Source organism: Hippopotamus amphibius, chromosome 15 (assembly GCF_030028045.1).
Source record: "Hippopotamus amphibius kiboko isolate mHipAmp2 chromosome 15, mHipAmp2.hap2, whole genome shotgun sequence".
NCBI classification, from domain to species: Eukaryota; Metazoa; Chordata; class Mammalia; order Artiodactyla; family Hippopotamidae; genus Hippopotamus; species Hippopotamus amphibius.
Genome location: NC_080200.1, coordinates 60135546 through 60149068, shown reverse-complemented (window position 1 = coordinate 60149068; position 13523 = coordinate 60135546).

Genomic DNA, 13523 nt, shown 5'->3' with positions numbered 1-13523 from the left:
TTAGATATGACATCATAAAATTAAAAAAATAAAGGCTATATCTCATACATGGAGATTATGTGTCCAAATTCCTCCCATTATACAGATCTGTTTCTGCTCTGGAGCTTACAGAAACCAACCTTATAGGAACCATAGAATGCTATTTCTTGGCAGGTGCTTTGGTGAACTTGGAGATTCTGATTTAGAGGCTTGGAATGAATGCCTAGAAAAGGACAGTAAAGCTATGATTTACGTGAGAGGTATCGTGAGTAAATAATTCTAGGTCCTTTAAACCTCCAGGTTTAAATTAATGTTTATAGTTTTGGCTATATTAACCATACCACAAGGGTATTGTTAGATGTTAATCAACATCATCAGTTGTCCCTATATAAATAAAAGAGTCAAAATAGAACAAATCGATGGTTCTGAATAAGAAAAACCACTAATCAAGTCCATTACTTTGTGCATGGCCACTACAAGTTTCCTGGGAACAAGTCTGCTATCTGGGCCTTAGCCTCACCGTACATTTTGGTTGTAGGAGAACAAAAATTAGGCCCCAAAGAGCTTACACTCCTCAAAATCTGAGCTAAACAATCAACTGTAGGAAATCCTTGAACACCATGAAACCCAGAACATTTTCAAAGCTCTGGATTTTGAGATTGGCCCTTTAAGACAAAAGCCTTTATTTCATGGAAAGGGGCTCAGGTTTATCCAAGTGGAATTATTGTTGACTATGTAATAACTTGAATTTATAAGTGCTGCTTTCACACTTTATTTTGGGAGCCAGTTGTTCTGAAAGTTAGACTCCCTTGCACATGATTTCCGATTACTAGAAAAATTTCACTCAGTGCTCAAAAGTTGTCTACCAATTTTTCTTTAAAAGCATGTAATGTATTATCATATTCCAGATAGTAGAAACTGACAAACACCAAAGATAGACAATAGAATTTTCAAACCTAGTAGAACTTTCAAACCTGCAAAACTCCTATGCTTATGAAAGAATTATCATTTATGACCTTAATTTTATGCCAGTTGGATGTTTACTTTCACTAGATAGAGACAATTAGGACACTGATTATATTCCAATAATCTGTTATTCAGTGAAGGGGGTGGAGGTAGAAACTCCTGTTTTATCCAATAGGAAATTCAGAGGAAACACTACAATTGCTCTTCATTCAAGAAGATGAATTGATATTATTATATTTACATCTGATAATATTACTGACTTCCTTTTTTATTAATATTTACCTTTTTTAAATAGTGTACTTGTATGTACAATTCATTGCATTTTGATTATGCAACAAATTTTTCCTAAATGTCAATTATATACCTAGCACTGTTATGGGGGTCATGATCTATCAGTGAACCACGCAGATGGAAATCCCAACTCTTAAAGATCTTGAACTTTAGCAGCTCGGAGTGAACAGAAGTAACAAACAAAGAACAGTAATCATAATAAATATGCAAACAATCTGATATGTTACTTAATCATGTGGCTACTTGGGTGCAGAATAATTCAGACAAAAGAAATCGCTATTCCTAAGGTGGGAACATGATAGGAGTTTTTAAAGAACAGCCTGCTCACCAATGTGGGTGGAGTAGCAGGAACAAGAGGGGGGTTACTTAGAGAGGAAGTCAGAGACATCCCCAGAAAGCAAGGTCATGTTTCACTGATTTCTTAAAGGGATTATTCCAGCCGATGTATTAAGAAAATACTAAGGAAGGGTAAGGGCAGAGGAGGGAGAACTTTATTTTTTGATTTATAGAATATATTCTTTTTTTTTTTTTTTTAGCTGGAGTATGGTTGCTTTGTCAGTTTCTGCTGTACAGCAAGGAGGGAGAAAGTTTTTTTTTTTTAACTTTCATTTTTTATTTATTTTTTAAGCTCTTTATTGGAATATAATTGCTTTACACTGTTGTGCCAGTTTTTGCTGTACACCAAAACGAATCAGCTGTATTTATACATATATCCCCATAGCCCTTCCCTCCCGCTACTCCCTCTTACCCTCTATATCCCAGCCCTTTAAGTCATCACCCATCATTGAGTGACTCCCTGTGTTTTGCAGCAGCTTCCCACTAGCTATCTGTTTTACATTTTGTAGCCTATATATGTCAATGCTACTCTCTCACTTCGTCCTGGCTTCCCCTTTGCCCCCCACCCCATGCCCTCAAGTCCATTCTCTACATCTGCATCTTTATTCTTGCCCTGTCCCTGGGTTCATCAGTACCATTTAAGAAGGGAGCACTTTTAAGCGACAGTTATAGTTACCCAGGTGGTGAGCCATGTGGCACGAATCATGGTGGTACTATTGGAAGCAGGAAAATAAATATATACACATATACACTACAGATATGTATAATAAATAACATTATAATAATATATAATGTGTTGCTATACATATGTATGTGTGTGTGTATATATATATGTAATTTGAACCCAATAATATAGAATATACTTTTAAAAATTGTACCTGGAATATTTATAATTTAATCATGTACACGTGTGTGCACTGACACACATACATACAAATGCTTTTTTTTTGACATACAGTAAACTGCATATATTTAAAGTGTACAATTGATTTCTTTTTGTTATTAGTAATGTATATATGGCAATCCCAATCTCTCAATTCATCCTTCCCCAACCCCCACCCCCACTTTCCCCACTTGGTGTCCATGTGTTTGTTCTCTACATCTGTGTCTCTATTTCTGTCTTGCAAGCCGGTTGATTTGTACCATTTTTCTATAATCCGCATATAGCTGTTAATATACAATATTTGTTTTTCTCTTTCTGACTCACTTCACTCTGTATGACAGTCTCTAGGTCCAACCATGTCTCTACAAATGTCTCAATTTCTTTCCTTTTACAGCTGAGTAACATTCCATTGTATATATGTAACACATCTTCTTTATCCATTCATCTATTAATGGGTGTTTAGGTTGCTTCCATGTCCTAGCTATTGTATATAGTGCTGCAATGAACATTGGAGTGCATGTGTCTTTTTGAATTATTGTGTTTTCTGGGTATATGCCCAGGAGTGGGATTGCTGGGTCATATGGTAAATCTATTTTTAGTTTTTCAAGAAACCTGCATACTGACACACACGCATACATACAAATCCTTTTAAGAAAAAAATTAATATACAAATAAGCTTGAGTTGAAGAGGAAACAAAATAAAAAGAAATTTTTTTTCAAAATAAATGGTGGAATGACACCCTCAAATCTATGGACCAGTTAAAAGACTTTCCAAAGAAAAGTTATAGCAATAGATGCCTATATATAAAAATTTTGAGCATGAAAATTACTGAATACCATGTGCAACTCATGATGCTAGAATATGATTACTGAAGTAAACCAAAGGCAATCAGATAAAAGAAATTAATAAAGTCAAAATAGATTTTTTTTCTGGCTTTACTGAGGTATAATTGACAAATAAAATTCTAAGATATTTAAAGTGTACAAAGTGATGATTCCATATACACTGTGAAAGGCTTCCCCTTCGAGTTAATTAACATATCCATTGCCTCATATATTTACCTTTTTTTTGGATGCTGGGAGAACATTTAACTTGTACTCTCAGCAAATTTCAATCATTTAAAAAATTGTAAAATAGAAATAAAAAGGAATAAACTCATAAGCTAGTTGTTTGAAGAAAATCAACAACTAGGCAAAACTACAGAAAAAGTAAAGAAATTTAGAAACTAAACCTCAAAAAGAAACAGACTTACTTTCATAGAAGAAACAGAGAAATAAGTTAATAGATAAAGTGAGGAAGTAGCTACAGAACTTGGTAAAAAATTCCAAGCCCAGACAAATTTGTGAAGGAATGAAGCAAAGATTAAATTATTAGAATGCAACATAAGTTGTCACAGAGACTAAGAAAGAAACTATCTAAATTTGATTTATGGAAGTAGAATAACTTGGATCTTTAAGCTCCCCAAAGATGGTATTAAATAGAAAACCTACAGGCTGATCCTAATTATTATGAATATTAAGGTAGAAATCAGTGTAAAAATACTAGCAAACAATTCAACAGTTTGTTTAAAATAGAAGGCATTATGACAAGTGAGATTTATTCCAGGGATGCAAGGATAGTTTCAATATTAGGAATTTCAAAAGTATAATCCAATGCATTGATAGCTTTAAGTATAAACAATACAGGATCCTCTCCACTGATGCAGAAAAGGTGTGAGACCTTTGTTCAGCTCACAGGAAACATCCTGACCTCCTCACTTATGAAGGGCTGCAGGAAAGAAGAAATTAACATACCCCCTTCCGAGTGTGGCTGAACCAGGAAATATCTGAATTAATGTACCACCTTTTTTTACTTTACCTCTTCACCTCTTCCTCTTTGCTCTGTAAAAGAAACTAGCATCCAAACCCAGGTAAGATGGGTCTTTGGGACACTAGTCCACCATCTTCTCTGTCTGCTGGCTTTCTGAATAAAGTCACTATTCCTTGCCCCAACAACTTGTCCTGTTGTGTGACGAGCAGTATGAGCATGGACTCAGTAACAATAATATTTACTAGGTTTATTTTATTTAAAATCTTTGATGAACTTGCAGTAACAGGGGATCAATGTCATTGGTTACAAATATTTCACAATTCCAGAGATTAATAGAATATGAAATAACAGGGAGTTTACTTTATGACTTCCAGCTTTTCTGTTATTGGAGTCTAAGATGTGTTTTTCTTTTCTGTTAATATTTCTTGTTTTTTTTAATATTTAAAATGTTTTGTCAGATATTTTATTTGTATAATTTAAATAGGTGCAGAAACAAGCTCTTTTAACTAAAAAACAAACAAATAAAGCTTATTGCATTTAGATATGCAAAATAACAACATTTATAACATGAGAGAAAAACTTCTCAGGGGTACAGACTGTGTGATGTGAATTTTTTCCTAGCATCTGTACAGTGTTATTTTCTACCTCCTGTGTTTAATGACAGGAAAGAAAGAAATCACATATGCAGCTTCATATATTTACATTTTAAAACTATCCTTACAAGAGTTAGCATGTTGTCATTCTCCACTAGACAAATTCTCTTATTTTCCTTTGATTATGGACAATGTGCATAATTTACACTTCAAGTTTCTCATCATCTCAGTGGTTTCTACTATCATCAAAATCTTTAAAGAATGCAATTAGAGCCGAATGCAAGAAAATATGCTGTGAATTGTTAAATGAAGAGAAGTGTAGTAGAATTTTAAGGGGGATACCAGCTACAGTGCTCCTTGAAGACATGAAAAATTTGGCTAGGCAGATATTAAGTGCATTGCAGTCCTTTAGTTCAGAGCCTGCATAAGGTATTCCCCCCAAAAGGAAGATTTACATTGAATGAAAATGCTCGTAGGGATTCCATATTCAAGTGACTATTACTGATCCAGAATTTTTTATTATCTGTATAATGTTGGGCATCAAAAAATTAGCTGCTTATATTTATAAGAACTTATTTTAAATGCTCGGGACTTGTTATTACTGCATTGTATTTTATATAAAAGGCCAATCTCTTCGTTATCATTCCTTCTCCATTAATTAAAGAAATAAGTTTTCCAGGTCTGTCGATACATAGAGATCATCTAGTTCATCCAGTTTGTGTTTGCAGAGCAAAGGGGCTTTCTAGAAGATTGTGGTGGTTCAGCCCGAAATGTCCAGTTTATTGAGTGTGAGCTGAGAATAGCAGACAACCAGAGGCTGTGGTCCCTAGGAGTCCTCTTACTTCCTTCTCATCCAGCCATCCATTTAGGCAGATGCTTGGTAATTCCTCTGAAGTGTAAACAATTGGACATAGTTGTGAAAGAACTCTGAAAGAGTGCAAAAGCTATGAATTATTTTTTAATGCACAGCTGTGAGTTAGCAGAGGTTCATATGTGGGAGAAGGTTGGCATTCAAAAATATACTTTGAAATCTAATTTGATTCCTTTTAAATACGGCTTTGTGGTAGGTCTTATTTTGATGAAGAAATATTTTGTAACTGGCAAATTCAGGTACAGGCTTAAATAATTTCTCTAGGCCAATATTAATAGAAATTGTATGTGAATGGAAATTTTAAAAAAAGCTTGGAAGTTTGGTGTCCCAAATATAAATAATACCTTTCAATAAACACTTAAAACATAATTTTAAATATAAAGTCTCTTTGACCCTTGAACTTTTCCTACAGAAATGGCATTATTAAGCTTCATTTTCAATATAAAGCAATTGGAACCAGAGTAACCATGTGAATTACCAAGATATACAGTTCAGTAGTGATAATCCTATATTTTAAACTCACCTGTGTGGCTCTCAGGTAAGCGTGTACATGTTATTTCCTCCTCCCACATTTTAAAATGAAATCTTACCTGCTGCTTCTTTAGATCAATATTGAAGTTCAATTTGTTTTTGTCTAAAGTAAAAATGTCAAGTCAGTGGATAAACTAGATTATTTTTCAAATGCATATATTTAAAATTTTTCAACTAAAGGAAACAAACAGTTGATACTTTTTAAGGGAAGTGATGGAAACAATGGGAAAAATAATAGCTCCATTTATTTGCAAGGTCATCGCCCTAAAATCAGAATCACAGTTTACTTTGGCTGTATAAAAACTTGCATTCTCAAAATTTTCAATTTAGTTCTTCCTATGGTGTTCAAGATATGATTGTCATTCTTATTCTACCAAAGCTTTGCATCATTTTACTACAGCAAAAGTTGAGATGCTATCAATACTAATAATGAAAATGTTAATATTTCCGATACATTCAAGGAATTGTCTGGAGATATCACTTGTATGGTTGACTGATTTTAAACAGGAAACTAAAAACTCATTTAGATGCCTTCAATGGAACATCTCAGTGATTCCCTTAAAGAATGGAAATTTTTTTCTGAGCCATACAACTATAAGTTTTAATCAACAGTTACTAGTTGAGCTCCACTTATACTAAAAATATCCTCTATTTCTATAATATTTGGCAGTTAAGGGTGACTTCCTATAGATACCCTGTTGGTAAGTCATCATATTAACTCTTGGAGTTAGTGAGAAGACTACATTTGTGAGGTGAGCTGAGTAGGTAAAAATACCCTGAAAATGCACAATGTTACATATCTCTGATCTTTTCATTCCAAACCAATTGGGGTTTCTTTCCCCCACTTTTTACACCATAGTGTAACTCATTACAAATTTTACCACTGTAATAAAAGTCACTAATTTTAAGATTTTTTTTTAAATCTAATAAGTTAGTTGAGTCTATCACACATGAAACAATAAAGTAAAAAGCAGAGATTTCCCTAGTGATTGCACTGGTCAGGGAAGGCTTAATATGATTCAAAGCTTTGGACTGTGTGTGTCCTACAAGTTCTTGAGGAGAACTCTGAGGATTCATCGTGTTCGGATTAATCTCACTTTCCACCACAGAGCTGCACTGTATTATTTGAACCTTAATATTGCACTCATCAAGGCTCACCTTCTCTCTAAGTTACATATGTTGTGATGGTTCTGAACTTAAATTGTTAAGGTTCTGGAAGGGCAGAGCCATTATCTTTCTTCTCCCTGTATCTCTTATCATACCTATCAGAAGTCAGAGTGGTCCTCAACAAGTTTGTGTGTTGAATTAAAAATATCTAGAAGGTGGATAGGCAGGATCTGTCCTGACTTTCAATGGGGGAAGGAAAATAATGTATTTAAACACCTACTGTGTGTCAGGCACTTGGCAATATGCTTTTCAATCTCTTAAAATAGAAATCACTCAAAATAGATGTTATAATCATTAGTATAATTCTGCAACTTTAAGAAAATTTTCTATAGATTATAAGTGACTTAAGCAATGAGCAGTCTAGTCTTATCTGTCTCCAAATACCTGCTGCTTTCCACTCCCTCCTAGTGTCTGCCGTCAGAGATATTCTTCAATAAAAAATGGTAACCCACCTTCCAAATGGGAGCACCAGGTGCGTAATTTGATGAGAAGTGTAGGGATCTCACATAAACTGTGTTCAGGCAATTCTGGGCTTGACTCAGGTTTCCACTTGGAATATTGAGAATTGAGAATTTCACACTAAGTTCAGCAACGAATCATCCTGTCTTTAAGAAATCAATTTCCCTTCATGCATTCACCACAGCCCAGTTCTGGCTCTCAATTTTGCTAGGCTAAAGAATGAGATGTACTACTCTCTAGCTTCGTCTCAGCTTCCCCTTCACCCCCCGCTCCCTCCCAAACCTCGAGTTCGAAGCGAGAGAGTAGCACAGACATATATATAGTACCAACTGTCAAATAGATAGCCAGTGGGAAGTTGTTGTATAACAAAGGGAGTCCAACTCGAGGATGGAAGATACCTTAGAGGACTGGGATGGGGAGGGTGGGGGAGACTCGAGGGAGGGTGGGGGGGGAGTTGAGGGAGGGAGAGAATATGGGGATATGTGTATAAAAACACATGATTGAACTTGGAGTACCTCCCCCCCCCAAAAAAAAAAGGAATGAGATGTAGTTAGTGCCTTAGGCATAATCTTAGCTAATGACTCCAATTAATCAGTTAAATAAATGATATTGGAAAGCCAAACTCTTTCTTTTTCCATCCCTTCCTCCCTCCTTACTTCCCTCCTCTTCTTTCCTTTTCCTTCCTTCCTTCCTTCCTTCCTTCCTTCCTTCCTTCCTACCTTCCTTCCTTCCTTCTTTCCTTTCTGTTTCTTTCTTTCCTTTTCTCTCTTTCTGTGAAAGATACAATTGCCAGGCAGAGTCACTCACCTAGTGCTCTAATTGGAATAGATCTGGAGAAGTCAGTGAATTCAAAGGAAACTTGATTAAAATAATAATTTAGAATTGTGTTTCATATGTTCATTCCAAAACATTTATTTTTATTAAGTAGCCACATTGTGGCAGGTAATTTGCTCAGACATAGAGATATAAACTGAGAGATACTTAATGATCTGGGCAGTTCACAATCTACTATAGTTATGATTGTGTGAATAAACAAGTCGTTTACAATATAATTGTAACAAAGAATGGAAGAATTACAGAATTTAACAACACCAAGCTTTCCTTGCCTTAAATAGTCTCTCCATTCCCTCATCACATTAAAAATATCCCCTCATCAGTGCTTTTGTGACTATCATTTCACTCAGCTTCTACCGATAACCAACAGCTATTACAATTCAGAGGTGTTTTCTGAAATGCGGCAGGTGCTCAGTAAACATATGTTAACCAGGCCTGCTACTGATGACCAAAGGACTTGGAGGGGGTTGGTGCCTTTTAAAGAAAGTAGCTTTTGAGGTACACCAGAGTCAATCGGCTGTATTTATACACATATCCCCATATTCCTTCCCTCCCTCGACTCCCCCACATCCTCCCCGTCCCGGCCCTCTAAGGCATCATCCATCATCGAGTTGATCTCCCTTTGTTATACAGCAACTTCTCACTGGCTATCTGTTTCACAGTTGGTAGTATATATAGGTCTATGCTACTCTCTCACTTCTTCCCAGCTTCCCCTTCAACCCCCGCCACCAGCCCCCAACCTCGTGTCCTCCAGTCCATTCTCTGCATCTGCATCCTTATTCTTGTCTTGTCACTGGGTTCACCAGTACCATTTTTTTTTTAGATTCCATATATATGAGTTAGCATACAAGAGTGTAAAGCAATTACATTCCAATAAAAAAAATAACCACATTAGAAAGGATCTACAGGGACTTCCGTGGTGGTGCAGTGGTTAAGAATCCACCTGCCAATATGGGGGAGACAGGTTTGATCCCTGGTCCAGGAAGACCCCACAAAAAAAAAAAAAAAAAAAAAAGAAAGTAGCTTAATTTGAACAAGAAAGGAGAGCCAACTGAGGCGAAGGGAAATGCAGCCAATTCTTGCTTTATTCAGTTTTATCCATAAGTTCCAACAATGCAACCTGCCAAACACCTGCAACATACTCCTCGCATCCTTACCAAGGCTTCCAATGAGACGGACGCAAAAGAAAAAATATGTGTGTGTGTTTGTGTGTGTGTGTGTGTGTGAATTTCTATAGGTACATGTGTTTGGTACTTTCTTAAATGGGCTTGTGCTACTGTAGAAATAAAATGGTTAATTACCTACGTAAAGAACAAGTGGCTGTCATTTGGGGGAAAACTTTTGTCTTCTTTTAGTGGGGATTCCAAAAATAAATGGTGGTGAAAAGTGAAGGATATTTCATGTTTCTCTCAAGTGATGACATAAGAGAGCAAGATAGGTGATATACAGGATTTCATTCTTTTAGAGCTGGCACACAAATTAGTGAGAAATAAAGTATAAATTCTGGCTATAAGAGTCTTGTGACTACATGTGTTTTCTTTTTTTATTCTTTAAAAAAAAATTCTGGTCTACTTAATACACCTTCTTGAATACTGTACACCTTCAAGAACAAAGATAAAATTTGTGAAGACAAATGAAACGACTCAAGCTGACATCTTGGATTTGAAATAACAGATTATTGACTTTAGGCATGTGATAGCACCCCTCTCAGAATATTTTAGAAACAATTAAAGCAAAATTTCCTTTGGTGTTCGAATGGCACAAATCTTCATGTATAGACCTGTGCCGCCCTTTGCAGGATGATGGGACTCTGAACATGAAATAGCAATGGCACTTGCATCTCATAATTCCATTGACAACCAAAATATTGCTCCCTCCCCCTCCTCCCCCGCGCCCCCCCCCCCCCCCCGCCCTGTTCAAACATCCCTAGAAGCCCTCTCTCTCCTGGTTGGAAGCCAGTTGAGTAGAGAAAGGAGTTGGATGAAAAGAAAAGACCAATTTCCATCTTAATTAAGGCTTTCATGTTGGTAAATTGTGTTTTTTATTATTTTTCCATTCAAGCAACAAAACTTAATTCTAGCCCTCTAAGGGGAAAACGATAATGAAAATGTATTTATCAGAAGAACAATTAAAGTCACTTAAAAAGTGAAGGAGGGTTAGAAATCAATGCTCCCCTAGAGTTTTTGGATCTTCTTACTATTTTTTTGTTACTACCTTACAAGATTATTTGTCCCCAACAAACTGGGTATCTGAGTATCTCTTACATTATTTCAAATCTGTAGCAGAGTGTGGTCGGTTCAGTTCTGGTCATGAGTCTCTCACTTAGGATTCTCTCAGCTCAGGAACCAGAGGATTAACTCAGAGGGGCCACTGGAGAAACACTGCAGTGTATACTGCCTTGTAACTAATTTAGGTCATCTACAACCAGACATATCTTACTTAAGCTTCCAAATATTTTAAATTGACTTAGGTGTCAATATTTAAAAATCAGAAGGTTTCAAAATAATTGGATATTGTTACCAAATTGATCTACTGGACCCACGCCAGGTTCCTTGCTCAGGCCAAGACCCCTTGTCTTGGCAGGAGGTTTTCTGATGGGATTTACACTGCCAATAACGAAACAAATGCAGAGACTGGGACAGCACAAGCTTTATTCAACGGCCGAAGAATGGAGAAGGGGGAACCTAGTTCGAAAATCAACCCAGTTCAGGTGGAGATACCAAATATATAGGAGGGTGGAAGTAAAAGGGAGGGATTTGGAAAGAGTGGGATGAATATTCATGACTTATCCAAGAACAAGCATGTGAACCTGAAAGTGATGCAACACTCCTTTTCAGTCCTTGTATGGGGTCTCTGGTTGTTGTCATGGCAATTGTCAGCTGTCATGGCTCTGATGGGTGTGTCATTTAGCATATGCTAACGTGTTACAATGAGCGTATAATGAGGCTATGGGTCTACTGGAAGTCAAAGCTTCCGCCATTTTGGACCCAGTTGGTTCTAAACAGTTCTTGGTTTTTTCTCTGTTCAGCTTCCTCCTGAAACTTAGATAAGAATAATTGGTTTCCATTATGATTCTGGGGCAACAGCCGAGATAACAATGCCACTTTGAAATCTCAATAATCAAGCAACATTGAGTCTATTTCCACATATTCTCAAAAGACTAAAGCTCAAGAGGAGTTGCCCTTTAGATGGGGTACCCACTCCTTGTGTAGGAGTGTGTTTCTTATTTAATGAACTCCAGTCTCTTAAGTTACCTACCTGGTCCTGCCAGCTTCTGAGTGTGTGACTACCACATGTGTGAGTGAAATGGTTCTTAGAAGTGCCATTCTTCTGGGATGGACAAAGGAGTTCCCTAAGAAACACCAGCTGTAAATTTTATATTAAGAGCAATGCAAATTAAGAAAAGTAAAAAAAATAGTGCAAATATGATGTATAAAACATGTAGCTTTAAGTTTTTCTGTGTTACCATTATTTCTCAAGGCAGAAAAAAAACTAACAATTTCTTCTAAATGTAGAAGGTAAGGAAAATATGTTGATTTTGAGTAAACAGCCATCTTCTATTTATATAGCCTTTTAAAAGGCAAGCGAGTTCCTGGAATGTGCTGACTACCATTTTTCCCAGTTTCTCTCCTGCTCATTAGCAATTTCACATAAAGTAACATGAGAGTCCCTGCTGTACCTATTAATTCATTAGAGAACTGATTGCATTTTCATTTTCATCTTTTTGAGCTATCAAATGCAGCCTTATTCCTCACAAAAATGTCTTCACTTGCTTACTTCTCTTTTGGCTTTTATTTTAAACAAAATACTGATTTATTTTCCCTTTACATGCATTTTAACTTGCTACTTGCTCAAATCAGCCAAGTGGAATAGTTTTGTTTTTGCTGTTCTTTTCCTGTTTTTTTATCAAGTTCAAACAGTTGATGAAGACATTTCTTTTAGAAAGGGAAAAACTTGGATATTTGGCTTGGATATTTCTATTTCCAAATGAAATAGAAATTCTTGAAAATTACACTGCCATTCAAAAGAATCAGTGTCATAACATTTATATCGTCTGTAACAATTAGATTGAATATTTTCTTAGCGATAGAAATAACAGTTGCATTGATTTTCAACGTGAAGACATATTATATAATGAGGGGTAGGAAAAGGGAAGTAAAATTGACACCTAAAGTAGATGCACCCTCTAAAAATCTGGCTAGGCTCACCATAGAAAAATTTGCACAGGGTGAATGCATAGTCAGAGTACTCCTTTAAATATCTCAACATAGTTTTCACATTGCAGCGCTATGCTGAACCCATGAAGTATTCTATTGTTTAAGCCAGTTAATAAAAATATCAATGAAATAACAGCACAATCACAGTCACATGGTTAACTTTTGGAAATGAAATAATAGGCAGTATGATTAGAACCTCTGTTTTCTTTTATATCATTTATCTACACAGGATTGATTATAGCCATAACAGTTTTGGCACACTCCTAACCAATATTAAGAATTCACTTCACGTTAAAAAGTGAGTTCTTAAGAAAATCTTAGCCTGGTGAGCAAGAAAATACACTAAATATGCTGGGACGCTGAAACAGTGCTGATTCTGATTTCTGTTTGGTAAGAGTTCCTTTTCTATGAAATCTTGCAAGAGTCTCTAGTAATCCTTCAACCACTGAGCTGATATAAATACAGTTTAGTGATTAGCATAAAATGAACTTTCTGTTTGTCTTAGCTATCTGTGGTTGCATAACCAATCACTACAAGCGTAGCCATTTAATACTACATACTTTTATGGGTCAAAGTCCAGACACAC